This window comes from Condylostylus longicornis, unplaced genomic scaffold, assembly GCF_029603195.1.
Source record: "Condylostylus longicornis isolate FDR11 unplaced genomic scaffold, ASM2960319v2 ptg000018l, whole genome shotgun sequence".
Lineage (NCBI taxonomy): Eukaryota > Metazoa > Arthropoda > Insecta > Diptera > Dolichopodidae > Condylostylus > Condylostylus longicornis.
Genome location: NW_026577987.1, coordinates 2203710 through 2229389, shown reverse-complemented (window position 1 = coordinate 2229389; position 25680 = coordinate 2203710). Strand labels below are relative to the sequence as shown.

General features: G+C 24.5%; 1 protein-coding gene across 3 annotated transcripts in view; it reads right to left on the bottom strand.

The window, feature by feature from the left end:
* LOC129606299 (transmembrane protein 164) overlaps positions 1-25389 on the bottom strand; it is a 40909-nt gene extending 15520 nt beyond the window's left edge. Inside the window, exon 1 of one of the 3 annotated variants that reach the window (XM_055516549.1) lies at positions 25279-25389. The gene's annotated coding sequence lies outside the window, so the exon portion shown is untranslated. Of the gene's footprint in view, positions 1-10839; positions 10867-18247; positions 18480-25278 lie in introns of those variants that run through there. The other 2 variants (XM_055516548.1, XM_055516547.1) reach the window with 2 other exon arrangements.
* Positions 25390-25680: the final 291 nt, after the last annotated feature.

Below are 25680 nucleotides of genomic sequence, written 5' to 3'. Positions count from 1 at the left end.
ATATACAAGTAATTTTAACCGCCATTATGCCATTGTAATGTTTGGCTCTCCTGTTTTATTAAATAATTTCTTTTTTAATAACGCTAAGAAATAATGGCCTGAGATATAGACTCAAGTGTATGTTTTTGATCTGCGTCGAATTTTGAGTCGACCTAGCTTTGTCTGCTCGTCCCAATGATAACTCAAAAACTAATTGAGCTGAGCTCACCAAATTTTCACAAATGATTAATTATAATAAACGCCAGAACTCTAATTAAATTCGATATTATCGGGGTATTACTATATTAGTATATAACTTCAAAAATTATTTGACTATATCTCAGAAACTATAAAAGGTGTGATATTGAAATTTTGCACAAGCAAATATATAATTAGGACCGACGTGCTTGATAAAAGTCGTTGGCATTTCTTGGTTCCTTCTGGTAGCTGCCATACAACTTAAATAGTAGTATGGCCATATCTTAGAAAATATTAATAACACAGTACTGAAATTTGCATAAATTAATATGGTAATATGGCAACTTAAAGACATAGTCTGTCCCATAGTCAGCTATGGCACATTAATTCACACATACGTATAATAACAATTTCGTATGGGTAATTATAAATACGGTTATATAAATAATAATAAAATGCGGTTGACACGGCCAACTCTATTTTTCGTTTTTATATAGTTTTTAACACTTTCAACTTTTTATAATTTTTAAGCAATTTTCAAAAATCTTTCATTATTAAAACTTAAAATTAAATAAAATTCTAATCAATTAATTTTAAATTCAAGTATAAGAAAAAAAACCAAATGTTTATAATTTTGATGTTGACAGCATTTTTGTTGTTATCTATTTGTGAAAATTTTACATAATACCGCTTTTCCATTTTTGAATGTTTTAAATGCTACAACACAAACAAAATTTGAATCGTTTCAATGTATTAAATGTACACGTGTATATTATAAAAATATTAAAAGAACAGAGAAACAAACAAAAAATTTTCTTTTTTTGTTTCAGTAATGCCAATTCTTGCATTATTTTTGCTTTTATTTTGTTACTCAAATATGCTGTATAAAATACGCTCTATACTATATACCTATATATATGTAAATATATTTCATATATTATATTATTGACAACATTCATTCTATTTACATGGTTATCTCTTACAATTTATATAGAAATATGCTTATATAAGGAGAAAATTTTATATTGTATTTGAATTTAGAGAGACTTATAATTTCTCTACTTATATGAAATAATTCACGCGAGTATATGTGCATACCTTGAATACACAATCATCTTGTATATAAAATAGTAAAATATTTTAAATAAAAAAAAGACGGGAGGATATAGAAAAATTAATACATACATATATGTACATACATGATATTAAAAAATTTTTTATGAATTTTAAAATTTTAAAATTTAAAACAAACTAATTAAATTAAAAAATTAGAATTCGAAATATCCCTTTCCGTGAAATTGTATATAAAATTAATTTGAAAAATTTTTCTCTGTTGGGCCCCTAAACTAAAAATAAAGCTAACATAAATTTAACAACTTTTTTTGTTTTTTATTTAATTAAACATTAATTTACAATACTTATTTCATAGTTATTGATATTACCATTGATTCTAAAATTCTTATTATCAATTATCTGTATTTGCCAAAGACTATTATCAAATTTGTGCACTCAAATAAAATTTAAGTCAAATCTTAATTAATTATTCTGAGACTTAATAACAATAATTACTCTGAGATAAACGATTTTTTTTAAATTTTCTCTTTAAATGACAGCATATTTATTTAACTTTATCTCTCTCTCGAATTTCGATATCTATACTACAATTTATACTATAATTTATGGTATATAAATTATATTACACGAAAAAAAGTATTTACGATAAAACAATACAATAGATATTTATAAGAATACGATAGGGAAAGAAAATGTAAATATATTGCGGCATTTTTATTCGTACTGGAAACTAAGTACATATAAGCAAAAAGGAAAAGCATATAAAAGTTCGTAATGAAAATAGAAAACTGAGTAAAATAAGAATTGGGAATTTAAGCAGTGTAAACTGAGAGTAAGAAAAGCAAAAAATAATACAACAAAAAACAAATCGGGAACACAACACAATATAATAGACAGAATTGAAAGAGAGAGATAGAGGAAAAGCAAGAGTTTGTTACAAACTATATGCCAATGTAATGTGTTTATAGAATAAAAAAACCAATAAAATATTGATGTATGCATATTATGTTTTATATAAAAGTAAAAGAGGAATAAAAAATACGCAAGAAATAAATAAATAAAAATAAAAAATAATAATTTTTGCATTGTCCTTTTCATGGTTCTGATGATTATACGTATGACATTTTAATCGTTTTTAAGTTTCCGTTAGTTATATTTTAGGCAATTGTTTTTTGTAAAATAAATATTAGATTTTTTTATTTTCATTTATTATAGTTTAAAATTAATATGAAATTTTGCATTTAATACTTAAATAAGTATTTCAAAAAAATATTTCTTCTATATATACACGCACCCTTAAATGTATACAGTTAAAAACTTAATGGAAGATGTATGCAGAGCAACAATTTTTAAAAATAAAAATCAAGAAAATTTTTTTGAACCTTCGGAGCTAAATAAACATTTTGTATCACATGTAATTGAATAATATATTTTATAAGAATTTGGAATAACTAAAAAATTTTGAAGAGTTGAAAAATTCTTAATAACAGGACAAAAGGTTGTATAAAGCATCTTTTTAAAGTAGTATTAATATTTTTAACGCTTCTCATTTTCAACAATATATATTGAAAGTCACAAGTGAAACAAAAACATATTACCTAAGTTGTGTAAATGCAGTAAAATAATTTTAAGTGTGTATTTGTTAGGAAAACAAATATTTTGTAATCATGAAAGACTTCCAATTTTTTAAGTTTCAATTAATTAATTCAAACAGAAACTTTATACTAAATGATGAGTATATTTACTAAATGGGGAATCTACTTAATATCAAAAGGCGAATGCTTTATGCTTTTATATTTTTTTCAATTTTTTTTTTGGCTCCAAAAAATTTTTCTAACCAAAAATACTTTGAATTTGTATTAAAAAAAAGAATTGCAATAATTTTAGTATTTGACAAATATCTTCAGATTTAAAGCCTCGAACTGATTAAAAAGTTTCGAAAAGATTTTTTCTTTTTAGTGTATGGAAATATAAATCGGCATTCAAGTTGGAATATTTCGTTATTGAACATAAAAATGTTATGTAAATTAAATTTTTGCATTATTTTTTATATTGAGCATCTTTATTAATTACAGCTTTTAATCTACAGTTTTTGTTTAGAAAATTTTTGACGCAATTTGAAAAAAATATTCCATCTTTTCTAGTTCACACTTATAGTTTTTCGTCTGAATAAGTTAAATTTGCAATAGATCCAATAGATACACGTCGACGTTTAAAGTCCACTATCGAACTCTATTTTCCCGATAATTTAGAGTATGTTGTAGGGGTCGCTTGCCCGGCGTTTACTTGGTATGAGGTTGAGGCTTTCTAGTCAATTTTTTTTCTCGCAAAGTAAAAGCTTATAAAAGCATAAGCAAAACATTTAACTTTTATTCGAATATATATGTATAAAATAGTTTAAGAATAATATTCATGTTTTGTTCTTCAGAATGCATATACTTAAGCAAGTTATATAATAAATTCAATGGCTTATAAAACAACACTTTTCGTTTCAAAAGGTGTACTGCTTTTAAAAAAATCAATTACAATGTTTAAATTACTTTCATTCATATACGAAAATATTTGGAAGATTGCATAAATTTAGGGTGAACAATATAAGAAATAACGAGGCCTTAACATAATTTTGGAATTTAAGGGTAAAATGCGCCAGTTAAGAAAAATAATTATTTATTTTGTGGATGTGAAATTAAGGGAGGTGTATAAAATATTTTTAAGTAATTACTTTGAAAATAGCTGAATACTTTTTTAACAAATATTATTTAAACAAATAGAGAAATAAAGTTGAAATTAACTGTGTTTAACTACAAATTTCAAAAGGCGATAGCTTTAGAGGGGATAGATATTTAAAAAATTTCTTTCAAACGAAATAAACCATATTATTTATGTCTAAACTACATATTTATGTGGAACTTCAGACTTCTACAACCTGCGGTCTAGAAGAAAAACGATTTCAAAAATTTAAAAAGAAAACAGGAACTTAGATAACGAAAAGTTTGAGCCTAAAGACAAAAGATAAGTTTTTAAGTTTAAATATGGTAAAAAGTAAAAAAGGTTTCTGGTTTTGTAACAAAATGCAGTTTAAAAATGGTATTTTATGATTTTTGGTGGCAAAAACTTTTAGAGATGGGGAGTTAGACTAAATTTTTTTTTCTGCAGGAATAAGTTACTAGTAAAAATTTATGTCTATATGGAATTTCAGCTTTCTATCTTCAAGGATGTAAAAGTTTTGTAAACATGTCCACGGACGAAAAGAGAGTTTTTAATTTTTTTTTAAAAATGACCTAAGCAACCACCAAAATATCGTAGTATAATTCGAACTTTCAAATAAAAAGGTACTCTCGACCCTTTCACAAATAATTTTATTTTTTACAAAATTTTAATCTATATTAATATGTAAAGTATTAAAAGAATGTAGAAATGAGCCCTTCCGAGATTACATGCTATGCCTAAATATATGTAGCCTGTGCTATCATAAAAACCATGTTATATAATAATATAGCATGTTATATTATCTTGTGTGTATGTGCGTGTAACTATTGTACGTGTAATATTGAGAAAAAAACATTTTTTTGAGAATGCTATGATTGTGTGTACTGTATTTCACATTGGTATTTGGGTATTGCATTGCGCGGTGTATTCCGGATACATAAAAGATTTACGTAACATATACATACAAATTTATTAAGCGTTACAAAAATAAGGATATATTTATAAAAATAGAAAATTTTTGTTTTAGAATATTTTAAATATCAGGAGATCAGATATAATAAGAAGTTTTATAAGCGTATGAATAAAAGGAAGAAAAAATTCATCATCCTTTGTTGTCTGATTTATTTATAAAGTTTCGTTTACGAATATTTTTTGTTTGTTTTTATTTGTGACCCTTTGTTTAAATTCATTTTAAGAGACAGAGAAATAAATTCTGGTTATGCATAAACATATGTACTGACACCACTGTGTAGCTAATAAAGAGAAAAATACAACAGCAGTTTTTCATTTCAATTCCTGATATATTCTTATTATTTGATATTTTTTATCCTGTAGATTTAAAGAGTATATTATCTAGAATCTAGAGATCTAAGGACTACGAATATTTGAAGAAAATTTTTATAAAGTTAGTTTTTTTACAAAATTCAGTTATTTTTAAAGAACAAAATAAAGAGTACAAAATTTTGAATTATTTTTTTAATTCAATGTGATGGGATAGGAGAATTGAGTGCAAGAAATATTTTAATGATTTTTATGTGTTTCGCAGAACGTACAATATGGCTTAAAGCAAAAATATTTCTGATTAAAATTTAAGGAAGTATAAATGGCGATTTTTATGTAGATGTGAGTCTTGGCTTTTGTGAGTTGAAATTTGTCTATAATCTTTTGAAACGTATACTATTGACGACGCGAAAGCAAATACTGACAACAAATATATCACATATATATGAATGCGAATATAACGAAAATATTTATTTTAGAATAAAGAAGCCAGAAGAGAAATAAAAGTGGTATGTATTATCATTTAAGTATACCTCAAATATCGATATTTAGCAAAGGATATAAATTTATAAAAGAAAAAAAAACATTTTCCATGTGTAATTCATAGTTGACTAAAATACAAGATTTATAAGAAAAGCAATTTTTATTTAAAGAGCATTAATCATTAATCAATTAAAATGAGGTCTGAACGGATTTTGAGATATGATAAAACTTGCATAGCCTCGATTATTTATTTTTCGGTAAGTAAATGCTTTTGTACGAAATTGATGGAGTAAAGTATCTGAGTCAACATATCCCTGCCATATGATCATTTTCTTTTTTATGAATTCTTTGTCAATTTTGAATCTGTTGAAATGCAAAACACTTGTAATACGACGTGCTTGATCCGTAAACAAAATTTTTAACTGATTTGAATTTTACAGGATTTTAAGAATGTAATGAAGAAATGGAGTAACCAACACACAAAAACATTGATGACTGCGGTTTATTTATGACTTGAAAATCGCATTGTTTGTACCGGAAATTTAGTGAAACTCTTTTTAGACTTATTCAAAATTATAAGGATAACAAAGAAAATAATTAATATAATAAAGAAAGTATTATATATATAGAAATTCCAAAATCTAATTTACTTCTTTTTTAGAATAAAAAAAATTGGATTTAAATGAGAAATATTTTAATTTTTAGCAATAATATTTTAAAATTTTTATTTTAAGATATTTTCCATACAATGAAAATTACAATTGTCATCGTTTCTTTAGGCCGATTTTGTTTTTTGCTGAAACACAACATTTATGCCAAGTGGAAAATATACCCACACAAATCCTGGAAAATATATATTAAAAATTTTTCCTTTTTTAAAGAATAAATTTTGTTTTTTAATAAAATATAATATTTAATTGTAAAAATCTCTCTAAATAAATCTCTATAAAACAATTTGTTTTTAATTATTTGAAAACATTTCCATATTTTGAAATATTGAGTATTTACAAAAAATACAAATGCAGATTTTGGAGTTTTTGTTCATTTGTGAAAGTTATAATAAACTTTACTCACCACATTTTCGCAAATTTTTTGATAGAGACTTAAAGTAAAATTAAAGTAATTCAATATATGATGTAACATGTAACGTTGTAGAACTGAAATAATGAAAATTATTAAAGTTCAAAACCATTAATCAAAAACATTGAAAATTTTTGTATGAATAGTTATTGTACAAGTTAGATTGTTATGTGGGTAAGAATCTTGTATTTTACATTAACATAATGTAATAAAATATAATAAAAATAATAATGCAACTAAGTAGTACATAAATTTTAGAAAACGAATTCCAGATTGATGCTTCGTATTTTTTAACAAGGATTTCGTCTTTATGTCTTTGTCATACAACAAAAAAAAATCTAATTTGGTCAGCACATAACCGACCGCAATGTATATTGTCTGGATTAGTAAAAATATCCCAGAATATTATGAAAATGCGTTTTAAACACGTCTAGATACATTTTTAAGGAAACTAATAAGCTTTTAGTTAACACACCTAGAAAAATGTGAGTTGAATAGTAAACGTCCAGTTGTTGACCCCTGATTTTTTCCAAAAGTTAGGAGGTTTCGCGTACGGCCCAATTAAGCTTATATATATCGAATATCAAGTAAATCTATTGAATATTTTTTTCAAAATGATCAAAAATGTAAAACAGTTCTAGTTCCCACGCCCTGATATATCCCAAAAGTTGATCAATCCGTGCCATAGTGGAAATAAACTTACATATAAAATTTCATCAAAATCGGTTCAGCCGAACTTGAGATACAATGATAGACAAACAGACCGACCGACACCTCTCTAAAAATAGTTTATTTACGCTTCCCTACTGTGGAAAAGTGCGTTCTCACCGAAAACGCGATATGCCAAATTTGTTGCTATCAAATTACCTCCCTCATTGTATGCAATGTGGTCGGTAATAATCAACGGATATCCTTCATAAGCATTTTGTATTTGATCATTGGTAATTAAATGAATTATAAAATTTTCAAGAAAATCGGGTTCCAGAAAGTGAATTTTAAAATAAGAATTATACTTAAATTTTTTCGAAAATGTTAATCTAGTGGACCTGAACTACTAAGTTTAATATTTAACGTATATGACGTTCAAATTTAAATTAACTTTTTTAAATTTCTTATTGTAAAATAGAATATTTCGCAATTTTAAATTGGTAACGGTCAAATATAGCAACAGGACAACGAACTACTTTTTTTGAGTAACGATAGTAATTAATGGGTCAAAATTTAAAAGTTTGCACAAATGAATTTTTTTTTTTCCAAATTATTTTTTTAGAATTTTTTATTAAAATAATTTTTTTATAGTTGCCTAATATATAATGTACAATCTCCTCAAGTGGTCCGGAGGTTTTGTAAATATTTTAGAAATTATAACCAAAAAAGTAAGCTCAGGTTTGAATTTAGTTCAACTACGTTACCGATAATAATATCTTAAATTTTTCGATCTCTTCAATGGAAATTATTATTTTCATATTTTACTCTCATTTGTAATTAAAGTTATAAATAAATTTATTCTGTAATATTGAAAAATCATTTTTATAAAAAAATAAATTATAAGTTATTTCAACTGTGTTACTAATTTTAAATTTAAAGTTTTTATTTTTAAAATAAAACTATTTAATAGTTTTTTTCTTGCAGGAATTTTTACATAACTGCTTTAGAAATTAATTTTTTATTCTAAAAATGTCCATAACAAAAAAATTAAGAGCTTAAATTTGAAGAAAAAAGTTTAAAACAATATTTTTTTTTGATTTTTTTGTGACAAAACAGTAACGCAGTGGAAAATATAGTAACACTGTTGAAAAATTTGATTCAGTCTTCAGTATATTAACAAAAAAAATTAAAACAAAAACAGTAAATTTCATGCTGTTGTTTAATATGCTAAGATATTAACTTTTTTCCTCTCGATGAAGTTGTATATATTCGGTTAAGTTTTTCATTTGCATTTTTAACAATATACATATTTAAAATATAAATAGATAGTGGCATTTTGTATAATAATCAATAAAATATGTTATCGCCTATTTGTATGTAAAATTATTAAGAATTTATTCACCAACTTAGAGTAAACTGCCTTAAAAATCAACTTTCTTACCATGTCTTCAGTAGTGTTACTTAAATTTAGTAACACAGTTGAACAGTAACGCAGTAGAATATTTTAAAATAAAAAGTATATTAACATAAAACTACAACATATTTTTGCATTTTAAAGTATACAGTTGGTTAGTTTACTTGGTTTGCTTAATAATATGCCACTTTTTTGAATTTTTAAAAAAAATATTTAAACAAAAACCACGTAACACAGTTGAAAAAAGCGTTTTACATTCACGGCAAAAAAAATTCAAACTATCTCCAGCGATGTGTTTGGAACAACATTCACCACAAGCCCGAACAGACTTATTGCGTATTCTTTAAAACAGATAATGATGCCAAAATATTTAAAAAAATTATTAATTTTAAAAAATTTTATGATGTAACATAGTTGAAGTAACGCAGTTGAACCATCCTTGTGACACACTTTTTTTCTGTTAAAATTACATTAAAATAAATTAAAACTTAAAAACTAATTTTTGATTTTTATTTAAAAATAATGAAATAATTTTGCAATGTAATTTAAAATATATCCTTCTGTGGGGGAAGTTCATGAAAATTTAAATTGAAAATTAAAAATGTGGTCTGTGACAAGTTTCATTTATATGAAAACAGAAAACGCGCTCCGACAATTTTCCAAAATTTTCCAAAAATACTTACTTTTGCAATCTAAAATTTTTTTTTATTTAAAATTAAAGATTTTATAATTTTTAATTTATTAATTAAAATTTGATTCATTTTCTATAAAAGTATTTATTTAAGCTTACTTTTTTGTGACGCAAATGTGCTAACTTTTAAATTTTCACCCTAATAAGTTTTAATTTAGAAATAAATTTATTTAAAGACTAACTTTTTCAGGCTGGCAGAGGCCTGCAAATGTCTTCAAAAGAAAAAACTGTTACAACTAATTGAATAAGGTAATTGCAAATATGGCACTTATTTATTGATTATTCATGCATATATAGTGAATTCTATATTTATCTTTTTAATAGTTTTTTTTATCCTACTTCGCTTCTGGGAAGAGCTAGGGCTGGTGCATGATGTTGTGATAATCTCGAACCAGTTTTCTTACGTCATTCAGTCGAAGGGACACGAGCCTACCGTTATTTTTTCTTTATATGAAATATTTTAGGTTACAGATATTTATTGTATGTTTTTATATGTAATGTGTATAACGCTATACGTATAGCATTGAATATCATTTTTTAAAGTTACCTGCCTGGGCTTTGAACCGAGAAGTTTAGTTCAAAAAAAAAATACATAGGACGTTTGCATAGGAAAATGCAAACTTTTTGACATCGGTTTTACATGCTACTTCTTACTAAGCATTTGGGTGAACAAAATTATTTTCTAAAGTCAGAAACTACTTTTGTTTTGAATTTTGGTAACCAACAAAAGAGATACCCCGATTACCAAAAGAGATATCTCCATTTAAAAAAAAAAAACTAAGTAATAAAAAATTTATATTTTTTTTTGTTTTTGTACAATTCTTAACATAATGTTTTTTTTCGTTCTGAGCGCATTCTAAAAATTTATTCTTCCAGAATTGAAAGAGTTCATTTGAATTTGATTTTACTTTGACATTTTGGTAAACAGTACTGAAATCAATTTTATTTTATGCTGATTACAACAAAATTTAAAAAAGTCAAGTTGACGTAAAATCTTATTTTTGGTAGACACCCCGATTTTGGAACATTTAAATATTATGAAAAAAAATTTGAAAATTCCGAATGCTTTCTTTAAACTATTTGTTACAATATAAAATTTTTATTCAATTTTACAATTTAAGAAGTAAATGAGGCTACAGTTATTTTACGGGTACAAAAAAGCTACAAAAGGGAAAGAAACCTTAATTTACAAAATTCATAAAAAATAATCTTAAATAGACTAAAAGAATGAACACGGAAAAATAAAAGTCATTAATTAAAATTTAATATAAATTTTACTTACTAATTATAATTCACTTAACAGTTCAGCTTAGTGCTTTTTGTATATTGATTAAATTATACAATATCGGTTTATAGTAGGGTATTCTACAAAAATCGAATGAACATTAGATAAGATATTTATAAGTTTAGTTTTCTCATTTTTTGTTTATATGTATAGATGTATATAATTGACTTTTGAATTATTTTTTTTAAATTAATTAGTTTTTTTTTGGGTTTTTTCTACTCAATATTTAAAAACCTTTTTTTTATATTATAGATAAAGCAAAGATAGATTTGTGATTATCATAAAAAAAATTGATATAGATAGCACTTAGTTTATTATATAATTTATTATTGAAGTTATTATTATTGTTTTAAATATTTTTAAATCCGTAAATTAATTATTATTATTTGATTTACATATAATTAAAGTATATATTTTTAAAATTTTTAAAATTTTATGAAATTTTAAGTATTTCGTTTAATATAAATTATGGTAATTATTATTAACTTTAAGAGATTTATTTACTAATTTTTAATAATAAAGTAATTTGCATATTTTATATATCACAATCACTATATTGTTAATATTATATCGTAATTATTAATAAATTTAACGACTATTTTATTTATAGAACTTAATTTTTAGGGCTAATTATATATACTTTTATTTTAAATTTTTTACAATTTTACCATTTAATAATGTAGCACCATATATCTTTTACTACAAAGAAAAGGAAAATAATAAAGCTTATTTTGAAAGCGTACGTTAAATCAATATAAGAAATATACTCAAAATAAATTGTCATCCATGCTTTTCTTAGAGAAAATTAGTTCAGCTATACATGTTCTCTGGCCAAACTAATAACTAATTGAAGTTACAAAATTTTTTTTAAACTTTTTTTTAATTTGGATTTTTTAGAATCAAGAACAAAAAAACCTTAAGTAACTTTGGGAATAATTACATATTACGCATATTAATTTTTCTCTTAAATTTTACCCATTTTTTATTGTTAGAAGAGCCAGTTGTTTTAATTACTTTGAAGCAACTAGTCTACCAGAACAATTTATTATATTTAAAATTTAGAAGATAACATTTTAAGCAACAAGTCTCATGAAAATCTAAAATTAAAATTTAAAGTAAAGTACTTCTATTAATTATAGAACTTATAAATTAAAGATTTCAGTTTAATTTTTAATTTTCTTGAAAAAGTTTAAAAGTTAAAAGTTAAGCATCAACAACACTTAATGTACATGGAAAGTGCTGTAAACTCCCCATGTTTTAATTTTGTTTTAACTTATTTTAACTTATGGTTTGATTCTTGTGGTATATTTTGGTTTCTTATAATTAAAAGTTTAAAAAGGGTCGTTTGTCTACATGCCTAATAACTGTTATAAATGAATGAACTCGCATTGGAGTAAAAAATAATTCTTTTTCCACTTTTGTTGCTTGGTATAAAGCAAAACTAACAAAGTTTTTCATATTACAGTAATATTCAAATTTTATAATTCAAATTTTAACATTAAGCATTCTTTATAATACACAGAAATGTAAATTTGGCCCGTTGCAAATGTCCAGTTTCTGGCACCTGATTTCTTCCAAAAGTTAGGTGCTTTTTCGCACTATCAGAATAAATTTATACATAAAATTTCAGGAAAGGCAACTCAGATATTAATTTTAGTGAAATCGGTCCTTTCTTCAGTTATATGAAGAAATTTCCACTAAGTTAATATTATTAGTGTAATAGGCACATTACTTATTAATTAAAACAACTATACGTTTTATTAGTAATTCAGTGAATTTTCGATTTTTTTTTAAGGGAAAGTCATATATACATATTTCTCTGCTACCTGTCAATGATAACAAAATTATTGTTAACAAGGCTTATGCCGACAATAGAAAATAAGAAATTGATTCCAGTTTGGCTTTAGAACAATTGACTTCAACGTACGTGAAGCATGCAAGAATTTACCAAGTAGACAGAATAAGAAATATCGTAGAAAAAGCAAATGTGTTTGACCATATGGCATGACGGTTTATTATTTAAAGTTAAGAAATTGATACCTTTGGAGTTGGTGGAGGATTGCTACACATTTAGGGAAACTAGGGCTGGTGTGCCAGTAGTCAGTATTCTGGGTCCATTATACGTGTTTTATATAAGTAGGATCCAATGATGAAGGATCGACAAAAAAATCACAGGAAGCAAGTAATAATATAAGTAAATGAACAAATACATGGAAAACAAAGCTAAGTGAAAGTAAATCTATTTATGTAAATTTCATTAAAAAAAATTTAGTAAACCCAACTGAAAATGAATGGTGTAGATGTAGAATATCAATCAAACCGAAATACCTAGGCAAGACTTTGGATGGCAAGCTCAGATAAAAGAACATGCCAAGAAGAAAACAAATATAGTGGAAACTGTTAACTCCTAGGCCGTAGGCCTAGATTAGCAACATACAACAAGGTGTCGGTATATAACCAAATAATATCAATGTATCATTTACAATTAATATAAATAATGTATCAAGCAAACACACGCCAAAAGGAAATACAAACTTTCCAGAACAAGATATGGGTATCCTAAGTAAGTGAGAAAATGAGGAACTGTGCCTTAAACATAGTGCGCGTTTGGAACGGTATGTAAATGTTGAAGCCTTTCAACCTATGAAGGAGTTAGTTAGGACAGAAAGAATAAAACGAACAAGATGTCTCGGTTAAGTCTTTAGTGCTGAGACAATACTTCCGAGCCTTCTTTCAAGGAATGTAGGCACAAAAACACGATGGAACAAAGCTAATGGTTAGTCAATTTGATTAGTTTTATGAGTTTATGACCATCCTGGTGCGTTTTAGGTTGGGTCTTCCTATTATTTATATGTTTGACCATTGTTTGAATCCGCCTTTATATTTCTTTTGATAATTTTTAACATTTGTAAAAAAAGAATTGTGATTTTGGTCACTGAATTTTCTTTTCGTTGTATCTATTCTAATAAAGAGTATTGCTGCATCACCTTGACTTAAACAAGAGCATTGCTGAACGATAACATACTATTCTATCAAAGAGAACCCTCCTTGTAATTGTTTGACTTGTATTTTTTTCGTAAACATTAAAAAAAATGCCGAATAACGTCAAAAAATTTACTCCCTTATATAAATATCTTTTATATAACTTGTTATGTATTTAGTACTTGTTTCTAAAAACAAATTGTAAATATAGAATACTTTTGTGTAATAATTGCGTAATCGAAATCTATTTTAAAGTTATATGTTTGTATGTGAATATTTACAAACATTTTAATAATATACTGAACTCCTATCAGAATCTATGATATTTTCAGATAACAGCGTGAGATAATTTAATGAATGTTATCAATATAGGGAATTTAGAGAAATTTGTGTTAACGCAATCACATATTTATTTAAAAAAAAATGTTTTGCGGTGGAAAATTTAATAAACTTTTCAAAAATCAATAAAAGTTCTCAACATGTCGAAAAAATAAATTATTATAAAAATAGACAAAAACTATGAAAAAATTTTAAAAAATTGAAAAATCAAAATTATTTGGTAAATCCTTAATATTCAGAATCACATAATATTGTGAAGTAATATTGCATTTTAAATGAAATAAATGTTGAGATAATGAGGAAAACTGATAAGTTGCGCATTTCACTCCGACTTTTCTATAATCAACTTGCCCAAAATGCCAAGCCCCTGAGACAATACTAGCCATGGGAAGAGATATGCTAATTGTAAAAGAGATATGCTGACTTATAAATTTTTCGTCACTCTTTTTTAAAAAAGCGTATTTTTACTGCATTCTTAAATTTATATTTATGGACCGTAAATATCGAGATTATTTGGATGGGCATAATTTGAAAGGAAAACAATTTCGGCTTCGGTTGGAGATCAATTCCAACCTGTTGCTACAAACTAACAGATTTCTGTTAAAGTAGTTTATTTTTCATTTCGCTGAATACATATATAAAGGAAAATGTTTGTAGTATTATAGGATGGATTATAAATTCTCCCGTATATTGTTTTATATGTCAAATTTGTTTTCAGACAATTAAAAGTACAAAACAAAATCGTTTACTGAAACAGATAGTATATGTATCGAAACTTGAAATTTTGGAATATGTCAGTGCGTTTTTTTGAGTGTCATATTATTTGTTTTTTTATTATTGTAAATAAAACAAAATTATAATTCATTTATTGATTTTAATTTTAAGAACAATAACAAATAAATGACTTTTTGTTAATACCATCTTCTTGTTTTTTATTGTATATTTCTTTGAAATACACAAAAATTTTATGCCCCTTACAAACACATAAAATACATCAACACAAGTGCATATCCATACACATTATATGCACGTATATATGTATATTAAGTATACGTGTAACTTTACAAAATATTATTTGTCGCATAAGTTTTTAAGAAAAGAGAATCATTTTCATATTTTCCATATGTGCAATGAATAATAAAACTTTTACAAAAAACAAAAACCTAAAGGGAAATTCCAGATGTTGCCTAATAAAGATAAGTAATTTTACATTTAGAGAATTGTATTATTTTTACATAAATCAAATAAAAATTGTTAGATAATTTTTAATTTACATAAACATACTTATATATAGATAGTGTGGACGGAGAAAAGTAACAGACGTTAGTTGTATCAAGTTTTTTTTGAAAATGTCAAATAATTTTTATTATTTTGTTTCGCAAATTTAAGATCTTTATGACTGCCTTTTCATATTATCATAATGCGAAATGCAAACTTCTATAAGGAACACAATTAATTTTTTTGATTAATTTTCTAAATATACGTACATGTAATATTAAGAATGTTAATGAAATAAAAAGAAATTTTATCGAACACACACAAGAACAAAAGACGATAATTTGCGGAAAATTGAATAAATTTTAATTTTGTTTTATTAAATAATCGGTAAGAAAAACAGAATATTTCATGCCAGTGAAATTTCTTTGTTAGCGACCTGCCATTAAATATTTATTTCCAACATTGCCCATTATTTAATATTTATGTATGTATACATCGACACTTGTGTAAAAATATAAATCGTTAAATAAAATATTAAATAAAGTTCGTCCTTGTTTTTGGTTTTTTTATACATTTAAATATAAATAGCTACAAGTATCTATGAGAATAAAAATTAAATTGATTTTGATTTCATTTTAATTTTACGATTTTACCCCCATAATGCTCTTAATTTAGTATCTTATTTAAGTTACTTTATATATATATATAGATATGTTTATGTCCATATATCTACATATATTTAGTTTAAGTTGAATATTCTTATACATTTTAAGTTATAGGGGCACATTATGTATGTATCTATATTCATACATATTGTATACTGAAAAAAAGTTTTTAAATTATTTTATAATTATACGTTTTGCTTTTAAGATAATTTTATATGTTTTTACTAAATATAATATACTAACTTTTCTCCTTTTATATTATAGTAAATAAAAAATAATAATCATTACAATAACAAAAATAATAATGATATTTTAGATCGACCTTGAAAATTCTTACATATAAAAGAACGTATTACACTAAAGAACGAGTTGTATATTTACATTTCTACTTATTGTATATTTGTAAAGAACTTAGTAAATATACTTTATATATTATAATATATTTGTATTTGTATACTTGTTTGTGTTGAAAATCATTACCATACATGTATTAATAAATATCCTTTTTTTCAGTGTGATAAAAACAAAACACATTCTTAGAAAAAAATAAAACAAAATTCTATTTAAAATTTTGAACAATTTGAAAAAGTTTGCGGAAGTCTGTGATTTGATGTGGTCGTATATTCCTTATGAATAAACATATACATATACATAATATATATATAGAAATTTATTTATGTGGATACATACAAATTTATATTTTAATAATAATATTGTTGATGCATGTTCAAAATTTGATGTAGCAAAAAATCAAGATTTCAACGTTAATTTTTATATTCTCATCTCTTAGAAATACGTATTTTTAAAAGCACATAAATGCCGCCGTAACGGTTCATTAAAAGTCAGTAAAAATAAATACTGAAATTTATAGGACACAATACATAAATATATTTTTACAGTTATTATTATTTATAGTTGCTAAAGTATAAGCCTTGACCTTTTTCAATACAAGGGTACATATGTACGTTTTTGTATGAGAAATCATCTGTAAAATTAGGTTTTTTTCTCTCTTACTCCATTTAATGTCCAGACTAATTGGACATTTTTAGTAATATAAACTTATATATATATACATATGTACATATATATGGGTACATAATATATAAAAGTTTATAGAAGTTCATCGCATACACCGTACATATTTATATTAAGTATACAGTACATTATTTATATTAAGTATGCAGAATATATGCGTTATCAATTTTCGTTATTTGTGCAGACATACATATATGTATATGTATATAATATGAATGTGATGATAATTACTAAACGACTTTGAGAAAAATAGTGTGTATAGTTTTTTTAATGTTATTCAGTGTTCATAATATTACAATAACTATACAAATTATTGTGGGCTGGACTGGACTTATCAACCTGGGCTGGACAAACAAAACTTATACACACTCTCAGTTGAAAACTTAAGAGTTATAAAGAGTTGCATGAAAAAAAATTGGAAGGAATTTTCAATCCACTTGAAGTTTTAATTGTTTTAAAAAGTTCTTAGGAGATAATTTATTATTTAATATTACAATTTTTATTGAGTAATTTTTGACGAAATTTCTTTGACAAGGTCATGGAACTAAAATCGTAAACACTACATTTTTATTGTAATAATACCCGAATTTTGTTTTTTTTTTTATTTTTGGAAGTTTTTTTTTCAAATTTCCTACAATTTCTTTGCTTCTTTGCTCCCTCTCTTTATGTCAAGTTTGTCATATACATATAAATTGGTAGAACTACCTCAAATTATGTTATATATACATAAATATATTTATATATATTGATTACGTACTTAATGCATATATATGTAGAGAGTGAGCATATATACATTCTATGTATACGTTTATAATTGCTATACAAATTTAATCTACAACTTTCATTCTGCGCTGAAATTATTACAACTTTAATTATAAAAATAAGTTTTTTATAATTTTAATTTGAAAATGAAAAATTTAGCAAAATATATAATAAGTTTAATGTGTTAAAATGGAATTGGCAATATCCCGTAACATTAGAAAAAAAATATGGCTATATATTTAGGTAATTTAAAAAAAATGAAATCATTTCACTAAATTATTATTTTGCAATATTAAATTGGAGCATTAATAATTATTGATTAAAAACTAGAATATAGAAGTTGAATATGTGTATATAGAAGATTATTGAAATTATTTTTTTAAATTCTAAATTTTTAAAATCACCAAAAATTTTTGAGAAATTTTCATTTTTTTTTTCATCAAGTTTTTTTATCATTTTCTTCCTAATTAATTTTAAATATAATTTATGCACCACATTCAAATACAATCGACGAAACAAATCCTTTTCAGAAAATAGTTATTAACCGGAAAAAAGTAAAATTAAAATGTTAAATTTTTTTTTTAATTTTATATTAATATTTTTTTTGTCTTTCTTGTACCGACGTAATAAACACGTTAACGGACTTTGCTCGATTAAAGTTTTTTTTTAAAACGTTGTAAGCAGGAGTAAAAAACAAAATTTTTCGTATTGAGAAGTTTTATGAGGGAAAACCAACCACAATCATGCGTTGTTCAAGCGAAGGAAAACAAAAGAGAAAAAAGAAAACAATGGTGTAACACACAATGTTAAAAATGCGCTTAAAAGGGGATTTTTTTTTTATATTTTTGTTTCTATTCCATTTTTTATATAATTTTTTTATTAATCTTTTATAAAATTTTTAAAGAGAAAAAGAAGAGAAAGAAAATAACATTATTACGATAAACAAAAATTTTGGGTATATTCAGGGTTGCCTTGGCCACTTCAAAATAGAAGGGTGTATACACCGCATGTTGAAATTAATAATATATAATATGTATTTCATATCTTAATATTCACCACGAAGAAATTTTTAACTTATGTAAAAGTTTCTTCGTGGTGAAAATTTATTTTAGTTAATTTTAGTTATGTATTATTACTAATATGTTATGCAAACAAAAAAGTTTACAAACAAAATTAGCAGTTTACAAACAAAAATGTTTTACTTTACTAGAACACAATTAAATTTTTTACATTACTATCATATACCCCCAAAGTTTATAATAAAACAATTTTAAGTAGTTTCTTTCTTTGATTTTAGAAGCTCCAATGAACATTTATGATAGCAACATTATAACGGCAACCGTACTCTTTTGTCGTTAATTCAATTAAACAAACAAACTAAATTTTTAAGCTATTGCGCTCCTTACTTTATGCAAAATTATAAGTATGCTAATTTTAATAGAATTTTTTTATTAAGATCCTTAAAATTATTGAAGACTTGTTGAAAAATAAAAGGAAAAAATATTATGTTCTTTTATTTTCTGATTTTCTTTTATATTAAGTTTATATAAATTTTTTGGAACTGTTTAAATGTGTGTTAAAAAATTATAGTTTGACGCTTTAACCATATATTTGAATCATAATAACGTAGATTGAAATAAATACAATAAATGTTACTAAAAAATAATGTAAAAATAATAATGTACTATATAAAAAATCAACCCAAGTTCTTAAAATTAAGAGAATACTTTAAACATGCAGATATTATCAATTAAATGCTTATTATTAGAGTGAATTAGAAAAAGCTAAAAGAAATTATACTAAACCTGGTATATAATTTGACAATTGACTAAATTTGTTAATTATTTTACAAGTTTTTAATTCTCGAATCTTTCGAAAAAATTATCGTATAAAAGCTGGAGTATTGCATAAGGGTAATAAAAAGTATTTACAAATATACGGTTATATTACACATAAATTCTTTTATTAAACTAAAATAAAGATTTAAATTGAAATAAGAAAACTTTTTTTGAAACATTTAACAAAATAATATATAGGCTAGGTACGATTGATTTCAAAAACATTTAAGTTTTATATTTACATTTTATAGTTTTCTCGAAACGCAATTTTAGGCAAATATGAGAAGAATTTTTAACAAATACTATTTATTGATGGATATTTTTTACAAAACTTACGCTGAATAGTTTTAATTAAGAAAATTTTAGCTATCATACAAAGAGGAATCGCAAAGAGTAGACTTGGTCCACAATGCAATTTTGATTGTTAAATAAATCAAATTAAAGTTACATCTCCATTGGGGGATTTGAAAGTATCTAAGTACTCCTCTGTTTCTCCAAATTTTAAGTTAATTTTTGCAATTATATTTTTTGGCTCATCTATTATATGTTGGAATTCTCAACCGAAATACTAAGTCAAGCTATAAAATATTGCGTTTCATTTCTCTATGTTGAATCAAGTCTCAACAACAATTGGGCAATTGAACTTGGATCGATTTTTGAAACATCTGAAGGAATAGTTACTGCAATTTTTGAAGCATAAAATCTATTTGCTAGCAAAACAATGCCCTGACAAACTTTTTTTGAAAATAAGATCCCAGGGAACGAATCGCTATATTAAGAGCGAAATTTTGGGTATAATCGAAAAGTAATCAAAAATGTGCATCAATGCAGCTTCGATGTAAAAAAAGTTCCTGATGCTATACTGATGTGATGCATTCACCTTGCTGATGCAATATTATTTTGATATTTTCGGACAAATTCTAAATCATATGTTTTTTATGATTTATTTTGAAAAGATTTTGTGTGAAAAATTACAATTATTACAACTGAAAATCTGTTAAAAAAATTTTTTAATTTCAATTAAGTTTTGAAGATTTTTATAGAACATTTAAAAATATTAATATCGTGCATAAAGAAATAATTAACTTTATTAATTATTGAGTTAAAATAATAAATTATTTACTTTTCAGCTTCAATTTAAAAAACTTTGCATCAATACAAAATGACAAAAAAAATTGATCCAACGCTGATTTAATAGGATTCGCATACGATGCGTATTTTTGACATTTTTGGACAATATAAACTTAAAATATTACCGTATTGATGTATTTTCGTACATGATTGCATCAATGCTGCATTAATTACTTTCCGATACCCTTTCATTTTATGAACGGTAAATAAATTTATATAAAAATTTTAAATACTTGTTTAAAGAACATTTTCATAACCTTCTGGAACACTTTCACTAAACTTATAACAACAAGTTTGTTGAGATATTTTTTATACGGTCGAGTATGTTCAAATTACATCATATGTTTTTAAGCTTGATTTTTTAGGTAAAGTTTCATAAACCATGTTTATATATAAATATTTTCCCGTAAAAAAGTACTCCAATTACTTATTTATAGATAAGAAACTGATTTATTGATGAATCAAGTCAGAAATGTCATCCTCGAATTAAAGTTCACTTTTTTTAAATAAAAGCAAGTAACAAATGCCGTTATCGCATTTTATTTTTACTTAAATGTAGGACGAGTGATTGTTGAATGATGAATCTGTAAGAGCAACAATTGTTGACCTACACTTTTTATATCATTTGTGTCGCAATAGAATATAAATAAAGCTTTCATATCTAATAAAATGTAAATTAGTCAAGTTTATTTTCAAAATAAAAAACAAAAAAATAATGAATATAAAAACTAAATAAACCCTGATATAAATTGCACACTGATAAGTAGATTATTGTTTTCATTGAGCGTTTAGTGACCAGTTTAGCAATTGAATGTGCACTATTGAATCAATGGATATGAAACTTTTCTGACCACTGGATTCTCTTCTTTAACTTTAAAACTTTAACTTTAAGTAATTAAGGACGCACAACTTTAATATTGTTAAAAAGATCTAAAACCTTCTTCAGGTACTTCTTTACATCATTTTTAGTTTTCCTGAGCTTTAGCCTTGAACCAAAAACTTTATAGAGAAGTTTTTTTGTTTTTTTTTTTAGAATAACTTTATATTAATAAATAAACTAATTTAAGTTAATAATAATAAATAAACTAAATTTAAGCATAAACGTATTACATTGAAAAGTTCACTCCAAAATCCTTTTTTAGAGCAGTTCACTCCGACTTTATTTCCAAAATTTTATTATACGTTCATGTAGATACATATGTATTACATATTCTTACATATTAATTAATATTCTAATGCAGTGATTTTATTGCGCACGTGTATACACACACACATGCATATCTCTATACACATAGATGATATATTTTTTTTACAATAATAACATTTAAATTGTGTAGAAAACGTGATCAACTCAAAGATGTTTCACACGAGCTTTAAGTTTTTCTTATCGACTATTATTTTTGTTAAAGAACGTTTGACTATAAAAATTCCTGTTAGGTTTTATAATGATCTATAAGTGTTCAGGATTGATTAACGCATTTTATCAATTAGTTATTATAATTTTAGTTATATTAAGTATTTTATGGTTTTTGTCTATTTAAAACTTTATGTAAAACAATTTAACGGTTAACATGAACTGTTAAATTTTTTTTTAAAAAGTTCTAACAAACATCAAATTTTGTTATCCCTTATGAAAAAATAGATTTTGTAATTACGAATAATTACGAATATTATCATAACTTTATTAAATTGTTTCGCATTAAATCTTTCAATAAAAATTGAATTTTTATATATGAAAATTAGCAAATTGGCAGTTAGTTGGTGGAATGCTAGTTATAACGTCAACTTGCTTGTGTGTTTCTCACTTATTTTTTATAAAGTAGCTGTGAAACATTAGTTGCATAAATTAAAATAAATACAAACATCATCTTGTTAAAATTTAAAACAAAAACATTAAAGAATAATCTTAATTTTGCGATTAACAGTCTTGTAACCACTTGAAGAAGTCGTCTCCGTTATGGACATAATATATACATATATTCTTGCTCAGCGTAAAATTCTGTGTTGATTAAGACATTTCCGTCCGTCCGTCCGATGGCACGATAACTCAAAAAGGAAAAATGCAATCGACACAATCTTTTACAAGTTATTTCTTTTAATTTATAAGTAGTTATTTAATTAATAAGTAATTGGACCAATTCAGACAACGGGTTCGGGTAGCTGCCATACAACTCAAAGAGGTTTTTTTAAATATTTCAAAAAGTAATAGAGGTATTAATATCAAATTTTGCAAAGATGTGTCTAATTCCACTTGACATATGTTCAGAAAATTTTAATCGAGTGCAGCTAGGTTTGATAGCTGCCGTACAACTCCGAAAATTAATTTTAAATATTTGGAAAAATATTAGAGCTAGATTCATAAAACTCGGAAGTCGTTTGTCCAATTTCAGACATAATATTCATGAAGTTTCTTTCTATTGAGTAGTTTGACAGGTTCAAGTAATTGCCATTTAGCAATCAAAGTTATTTCTAAATATTTCAAAAACAAATTTTTAAACTCAGATTGTCAAAGTGTAGGGTATTATTCAGTCTGTTTATACCGACTGAAATGTTTTTACTTGTTCATATTAACTGCGATATGTTACAACCCCTATTATCTCAAAAGTTCAACTACGGAACTAATAAATTTTACATTTGAACACATCAATATAATACGAGTAAACTTTTATTTGTATACATATAACCAAAATTATTCACATTTTGTAAGTACAGGATTCTCCCTTCACGTATATATTTTACAATGAGCAAGCATATTAACTTTTTATTTTAAGAAGACAAATTGTAATTATTATTGTATATATGTATATTCAAGGCATTTAAATTATATGTATATACTTAATAAAATATGTACATGTTTAAAATTTCTGATATATTTTTTAATAAATTTTTGTATACACACATATTTGTGTTATACTTGTATATATTTAGATACAATATTTAAAGCCATTCAAATTATCTAATAGAAAAGCTAATGGCTTCGATTAAAAAATCTTCACGGAATAAAAAAAATATTGGAATAAATTTGTTTGTACATCTGTGCATAAAATGTGTGCTGATATGTATAAAATTAAAAAAAAATAGTGTTTTCATTGAATGAATTTAAAGATATTTTTAAAATTGCACTTAATAATAATTATAGATAGACCTACATCTTTATTCTTTGTGTCACAATAAAATTAACGTGAAAAATATAACTATAAAAATATAAGATATGTGTATGTAAATTTGTCGAGGTACTTCTTTGTTTTAGGTTATCATAAAATGTTACGGCAGTAGTTCATTGTTTCTCAAATTCGATTCGAATAAATTAGATTCACTTATAAAATTATGAATGCATGAAAACTTGTGGCCTGGTACAATATGTGTTTATTTTTTTTTCTTTGAAGCAAAGGCAGTTTGTTTTACAAATGTGTCATTATCGAAATTTGGTTCTACTTAATTATTTTGTTGTAGGCGAGCCGAAAATTTGAAAGAAAGAAACAAATTGAAATAACAAAGGTTTTATTTTATTGTTTATAAGTGAGATTTAAAAAGAAAATTTCGATTCATATATCTTACTTATCTTGAAATATTTCATGTCGAATTAATTTTTTAAAAAGCTTTATTAAACCAATCAGAAGCAGTTAACATATAGCAAAGATAAATTGAATTATTTGTTAATTGTGTTGATAAAAAAATCATACATAAAGATTTAATAAAACTTATACACTTATGTAAGTTGTCATTATATAAAAGTTTTTTTGGAGAGAGAAATAATTTAAATTAGAAATGAGATGAGTGAAATGTGAGATTATGGGACAGTAATCCGTGCACTTTATATCTAAATTTTCAAACACTTTAATCATAATTTTCAATGATTACTATTAAAAAATTTTATTATTATATACTCTGCATCTTAAATTTTTAAGAGCTGTTGAAATACAAAAAAAATCAATCCATCTCAATTTTTCAGCAAAATTTTTAATTACCTTCAAATTAGACTTTTATTTTTTATATACATAAATATATGTTATTTTTGCAATAAAATCACTCATTTTTTCAATATGAAGCATTATTAAAAAAAATTAAATACCAACTTAAACATGAAAAACACCGCGACTGAGTGGTACCAGATTTTTATCACTTTAAAAAGTGAGACAAATAACATGAAAAATATTTTTGTCACTCAAAAATTTGCTTTGGAAAAATATGCGATGATTCACTTATTTTCTTCACACCCGGTGAATAATTAAGAAGGTGAAATATAGAATTAAAGCTCCTTAGAAAAAGTAAATATTTTTCAAATTGCTCCCTTAAAATTTTAATAAGAAACAATTTAATCTTCCTGTCTTATATTCTTGAAACGTTCAATGCATTCTGAATTCCGCCGTAACATTTACATTATAATCATCATTACGCACTCATGTTAAACATTATTAAAGAAGTGCGCAAAAAAATTCATAAAAAAATATAATAAAAGCACAAACATGTAATTTAGATCAGCTGATAAATTTACACACACAAACATATTATTATTTGGTACTGGGCTGTATGAAAACTGTAACTATATTAATATAATTTTTATTGTTATAATTATTCGTTTATTTATTTTTACTTTAACTATAAATAAAATATTATTTTATTTATTTTTATAATTAATTAACACATTTGGTACATGAAAATTTAAAATGATTTTCTATTATACTTTAATAATATGTAGTGTGTTTACACGTAGGAAAATCACAACAAACTGAGCGATGATGACGATTTTTATTATAAAAATGTGGAAATTAAATGAGGGTACAAAAAAATAATAAAATCATTTATGATAGATAAATTAGCGAATGCACTTTTGTTTTACATTCATGGGCTTTATTTATATTATCATA